The sequence below is a fragment of the Eurypyga helias genome, unplaced genomic scaffold, assembly GCF_000690775.1.
Source record: "Eurypyga helias isolate BGI_N326 unplaced genomic scaffold, ASM69077v1 scaffold989, whole genome shotgun sequence".
In the NCBI taxonomy this organism is placed as follows: Eukaryota; Metazoa; Chordata; class Aves; order Eurypygiformes; family Eurypygidae; genus Eurypyga; species Eurypyga helias.
The window spans coordinates 62,299-68,395 of NW_010271222.1; positions in this window are offsets into that span (position 1 = coordinate 62,299).

Genomic DNA, 6,097 nt, shown 5'->3' on the forward strand with positions numbered 1-6,097 from the left:
TCTGCTTTCTGTTTGGTTACTTTTCCAACAAGAATCCCTGTGACTGGTTTTGGCTAGTGCTGCTGTCCTAAAATCTTATTGGGAATCACCTTCTATTAGTTTTGTATCTGGGCTGATTAAAAGCAATTCTACGCTATGTCATAGCCAGACATGAAGCTTGGCGGGTGATGCTGGGATCTAATATCTACCATCCAAAAGCCCTACTGACTCCCAGACAAAGTTGTCATCTCCTAAATGTCACCTTGCTCTGAGGACATTTTTCTCCGGAGCACTCTTGTGGTGTCCAAGTCTGCATGTGTTGGTGCGCTGGGGAGCCAAGTGACATGGTGCCAGGTTGGCTGTCAGAGCCAGCCCCTCTGCTTGGATTAGGCAGGCATCACTGCACAGGGCCAGGCGATTATCTGGCTGTCAACGGTTTCATTAGTAGAAACCCTCCACTCTGCAGGGAGATACATGTCTCTTGGCCCTGAAGTAGTCTGAAAACGTTTTCACATAGCAGCAGAGATGTCAGCTTAGGTTGGAGGTACTACCTTTTTAAGAAGAGTTTTTTTGAAGGCTTATAGTTTAAGGCATGCTCAGGTTCGGGGGGGTGTGTGTGTGTGTAGTCATTCTGAACACAATCTACTCCTCAGAACAAATCTACTCCTCAGTCCACCGTTTTTCAGTACTAGCAGTTTTGTGGCCATTGTGCTCGTAAAGCCTCTATCGATTGATCAACTTTGTAGCTAGGAAGTTAGTCCGTCATTCACCCTTATTTACAAGGCTGGGCCCCATACTCATCAAGAATTTTAAATGTTGACCATTTTAGTAAATGCAGCTTTTAATCTGCCACACATGATTAGACACTAATTGTGTTCAATAGCTGGAAACACCACAGAAGCCGTTGGCACACAGCAGAGATTAGTCATACTATCAATTTGTTTTCTATTAAGCTTCAGAATTCATAGAAATGAAGAACCGCAGAGATTTCAACAGAGAAGATACATGGAGGTAAACGAGCATTTCTGCAAATTCCATAGCTTGTTAGAGCCATGAGTTTTGTGCAAATTGAAGTCTTGAGAACAAAGCTTGTGTTCTCAAGAAAGTTGTATGCAAGAACCTTTCCTCCAGCTTGACAGAGCATGGTAAGTAAGTTTTCTTAAATCCAATTTTAAAATCTGACATTAATTGTCCAAGTATAGCTCTTGCACAAAAGCTAGGAGTTTTGGAGCTTGCCACATTTCAGAAGAAAGCAGCTACCTTTTCTGATTACCTGTTGCTTTTCTTAATGAGATGATTTAATTTACCCTTCTTAATGAGATAAAGATGCAATCTTGCATTTATGCAAGCCAAAACCGTTCATTGTATAACATGAGATTACAGGGAGCTAGCAGGAATTGAGGCATCAAGAGGTGGTTGCAGGCAGAGGAGGAGAGCTCATGGCTGAACCCCAAGACAACAAAGTCTTAAGGCACAGAAATTAGCAAGATGGTTCCGGGGGCAGAACAGAAAATTTGCATGGCAGAGGAGAAAAGGCTAATGCAAGATAAACAAATTCTGCTTTTCGTAGGTGGTAAATATGCCATTAAAGCACATATGAAAGGGAACTCTAAAATGTGCCATGCAACGTTGTTTAGCAAAAGTCACTGATGAAAGCAGAATTTGTCTGAGACCTTTTTATTTAGTGCGTTCTTCTACTCTGTGCCCTCATCTGTTTGCTACAAGAAGTCTCACCTGTGAAAGCAGTTATCTTAAGTGTTCACCTGTTCCCCCCTCATTCTCTGGCATATTTGCCACCTCTGTAGCAAACTGCAGGGGTGGATTAAAACAATAATACAACCCGGAGTCGCTGCAGTTTTTTGAATCCTCAGCAGACCCCTTCTCCCGTATCTTCTTACTCACAGTGCTTTTGGATCATGTTTCCAGTGAGCAGTCGTGCTCTTGCCAGAGCCACGCTGTTCTGCCGCCTGCTAAAAGCTGATGTCTGCTCCTGCGCCTCCTCAAGGCATCTGGGGACCAAATACCAAGAAATCCTGCCTTTAACTGCTCTTGGCAAACGGGTCTTGCCAGTAACTGTGACTTAGTCAAGGAATAAGGAGTAAAATCTGAGAGATTAGGCAACAAAAGCATCACTCAACACCAGGACACCAGTCACCGAAGGCAAGGCGTTGCCATCTGCCGCCTGTGCAAGCAGAATCATCAGAGTACGGTTCAGTCCTCCAAGCATGAAACTGAGTCACGACTTTTGTCAGTGAGTAGGTTTTGGCGTAAATATCATTCAGCATGAAGGCTAGGCTAAGAGGTTACTAACAGGCAGGCAAGGAGCCCTCCAGGACACATAGTACAGTTCTCTTTCTGGACTGCAGTAACATATCTCCTCCCCTTCTGCTCATGCCTCAAACGTACAGATCTCAGTTTGGAAGTATGGTTTTAGCATATCCTCAAAGACCAAGGGAACATAAGGCCACCCTCTGACACACCTCAGAAATCCAAATCCTGAAAGACCATGTGCTGCAGTGTGTTGGTCAGCCATGGCTCCACTGCTCCAAAGAGCAAGAAAAGACAAGAAAAAGAAGACAAGAAAAATAAGTACCGCATGAGGTAATACCGCTGCCTAAAAAGCGAATGGCTTGAGAAAGCCAGTGCTGGTAACTGAAAGGGACAGTAAAGGGGCACAATGTCCTTTGGAAATGCTGGTCAGGAGACATGGCACAGCTACTTAAAAAAAAACAACAACAAAAAACAATTCCGTTTTGGAAACCTTCTTTGCTTCTTAAGTTCAGGGTACAAATATGAGGATCTGAAGCCAAATATCCCACCTGACTCCCTCCACCTCTGTTCAAATCAGGTTCTCAATAGCCGTTTTAGGGAAGAAAAAGGCAAAATATCTCCTGGCCTATAGCTGTGGTGACTTCATGTTGGTTCATAAAGATCCCCTTGTTACAGAACTAACATCAGACTCGGTACTTGCAGAGTTCAAACACATACTCTTGTGTAATTGTTCACGTTAAAAGGACTGTGGTATTTTATGTATATATTTATTTTAATAGCTTGTCATGGCCTGTAAGCTAACGCTCTAAGGACACTGGCATGTTAGGGCAGTTCCTGCTCTTGCCACTGCCTTTCTTATCTCTTTCAAGAAAAAAAAAATCTAGAAGCCAAGTGGAAGGCTTACCTCAGGAGGAAGGAAGAGGACAGTTATCAGCTTCGGAGAAGGAGAAATTTATAGGAAAGAGATCAAAAAGTGGAAGCCTTTAAGCATCTCCTGTCTCCAGAGTTGTCAGGTGTCACTCCTGCCTGGCACTTTGAATACAACACCCCATTTGTAGCTCTGGGTTAGGCGAGGTGACTTTCTCTGCATCGTTGCTGTCTCCAGCTGATCATGTTTCAGAAGCCAGTGACAGCCAGGAAAAAGCAGAGGGAATTTAATTGCGTGTAATCCACCCCCCCCTTACCGCAGCTCAGAGATCCAGATTGCATCCTGGTGACGTCACTTATTACCTCTTCTGACTTAATGGTAGCCCGCAGCAGTCCCAAAGGCAGGCAGCCCGCAGCAGGGATGCAGCCTGCGCTGCTAAGAGCAATCAAAATAGCTCGCGTGTGCGTATCCTTGTGTGAGGAACTTTTTGGCACAAAGGGACCTACGGAGCACTAGGGGCTGTTAGGCCCATACAATGACAAATTACTCTGTTCAGCTTCTAGCTTTGGTGTAAAAAGTAATTCGGAGTGCCAAAACAGTGTTCTTACTTATCCAAACCAGATTTTTTTACTTGGTCACTCAGATTGGATACGGAAGCCCTGGATGAACTTTTCCTCTCCCTGATTCAAACCAGCAATTTTTTCTTATACAAAACCCAGACTGTCTGGGCACTCACAAGGGTTACTTTGTGGTAGTTAAGGATTTGGGGAAATGGGTCTCTCTCCCTCCTGGCTGGATGCCATACCTAGTTCTTCAGCATCCAAAGCTGTGGGGCTGGTGGGCAGTGTGCTTTCCCCTGGGGAGGATGCTCCTCCTGCTCCAGCCTGTACATGCTGCTTCTTGCCTCTCTCTAGCTATCACATACCCCCACAGTCATGTTATTGCCCTGGGCTGTGTGATACAAATTTAATCACCAGAGGCAGAGAGGACTGAATCTGGTTTCCCACCACCCGTGTAGATTCCCTCACCAGCAGGCTATTCAGGGAAAGGCAACTGCTACCTCCAACTGCCTTAATAATCCTTTGATTCCTCAGCTTGTACTGCCAGTGCCCAAAATGAAATGCTTTGCCATTTGTTTTGCCTGAAAATATTCCACAAAACTGCTTCCAATTTATGAATGGATTTGGCTAGCTCGGAACCTCATTTTTAGCAAAGTCACAACTTGCCAAAAACCCTCACCCAGTGCTATTCTTGAGCTCTTTGCCCAATCTTATGTTTCAGAAGCGGTGCGCCTGTGTACAGTGCGGTTGCTACAACCTTCCCTCCAAGCCCTTTCCTCCGTCAGTCAAAACAGGAAGGCAGGAGAGGAGCTGCAGCCAAGGCCCCTTGACCTTCCAGGGAGACAGCAAGTATTTATGTGGAGGCACTGGGCTGATGATCTTAGCTGTGTTGACAGGGATGAGTTATAAAGTGAAGCGGGCGTAAGTGCTGTTTTAACGAGGCATAGGATTTCCAGGATTTAGGAGTGATTTTAGCACCTTTCCCCTCTGAGCCTGGTTGTCCCTGTGCCCCATCCACTTCCAAATGGGTACCAGTACCACTTGCTGGGTTGTGCTGGGAAGTGAGCATCGATAGCGGGAGAGGGAGGGAGTCTGGGGGGGCTGATCCAGCTCTGCTGCAGCACAGGGACATGCCACAGGCTCATCAAGGGGGGCTGTCATCGTCCACTCTCCCCCGTGGGACTACCCATTCTCCCTCCTCCTTCCTCCCCCTCCCCCCCCCATTCTATTTAATACCCCGGAGAATTGGGTCAGTGGCTCAGGGGCCCTTGGGGAAGGAAAACTGGACGCAGCGCATCTGCTGGAACCTTGGCAGACCCGATCCTGCAGGCGCGGGGCTTTGCCAGAAGGATCCGCAGAGCCAGAGGCAGAACTGGCCTCAAATTTTAAAACCATTTGGAGGGCCTTTTGATAGTTCAGATTCACTGCTTCTGCTGTGGTTCTCTCCCAAACCCATAAGGAGAGGGGATATTTGGGGAATGGAAGAGAGAAAAGTCAGTAACTGAGATTTTCACTGAGTCCATCCTTGCTAGGGCAAACAGCAAATTCATGTAGGCAAGATTCTAATACAACTTGCACATTTCCTTCCCTGTGTGAAGGAGAATGCAAAACCAACTTCAACACACTGAAATCTGCACAAAAAAGCAAACTAAGCTTTTGGTTACACAATTACTACCTTCCCTTAAAAATAAGGATAGGAATCACCAGTTAAAGCAGGAGGGGAAAAAAAAAAAAAAACCAACACACAAAAAACCCCAAACACACACCAAAAAAAAAAGTCTAAGTGCTTTTCTTGATAAATAACCCAAATTTATCACTAATTCTATGACCCAGTGAAGAGTCCTTTCTTTCTGTTAGCAGGTGAGCTGATAGAAAAGGGATTCATTGCACTTTCTTGGCAAAGAGAAACCCCCAACATTGCACTACCAGTGGTTCAATCTCAAAGAACTAGCAGAAATCTTGTTAGCCTGACCTGTACCCAGCAGAAGAAAAAGCTCTCTTACACACAGGGAAAAAGAGCATCCAATTAAAATTAATCGCATTATCAAATAGACCTTTTCCACAGTGGTCCAGCTCTGCTCCAGTTGAACGATGTACTTCGTTGAGTCAGTAAATTTGTACATGGGACCAAATTTTGGTCAATAGATTTATTTTTTTCTTCGGTGTTTGGAGAAGCATGACTTCTCCACTTCTCCCAAAGTCGTCTTCCAAAGAACAATTAAGTTATTTAAGAGGAGCAAGGCAAGCTGCTGACACATTTCAGTTCTGAAGGCACTGCTGTGCAGTTTATCCAGGCAAAGCCCGAAACATGAAAGCTGGCCTCCTGCCTCTGTTTTCTTGTAACTGGCTGTCAGAGAAGCAGATTTCCCTGCTCCATGGCTAACTAGATCTGCCTGGTTTGCTTAACCAGCGAGTGCAT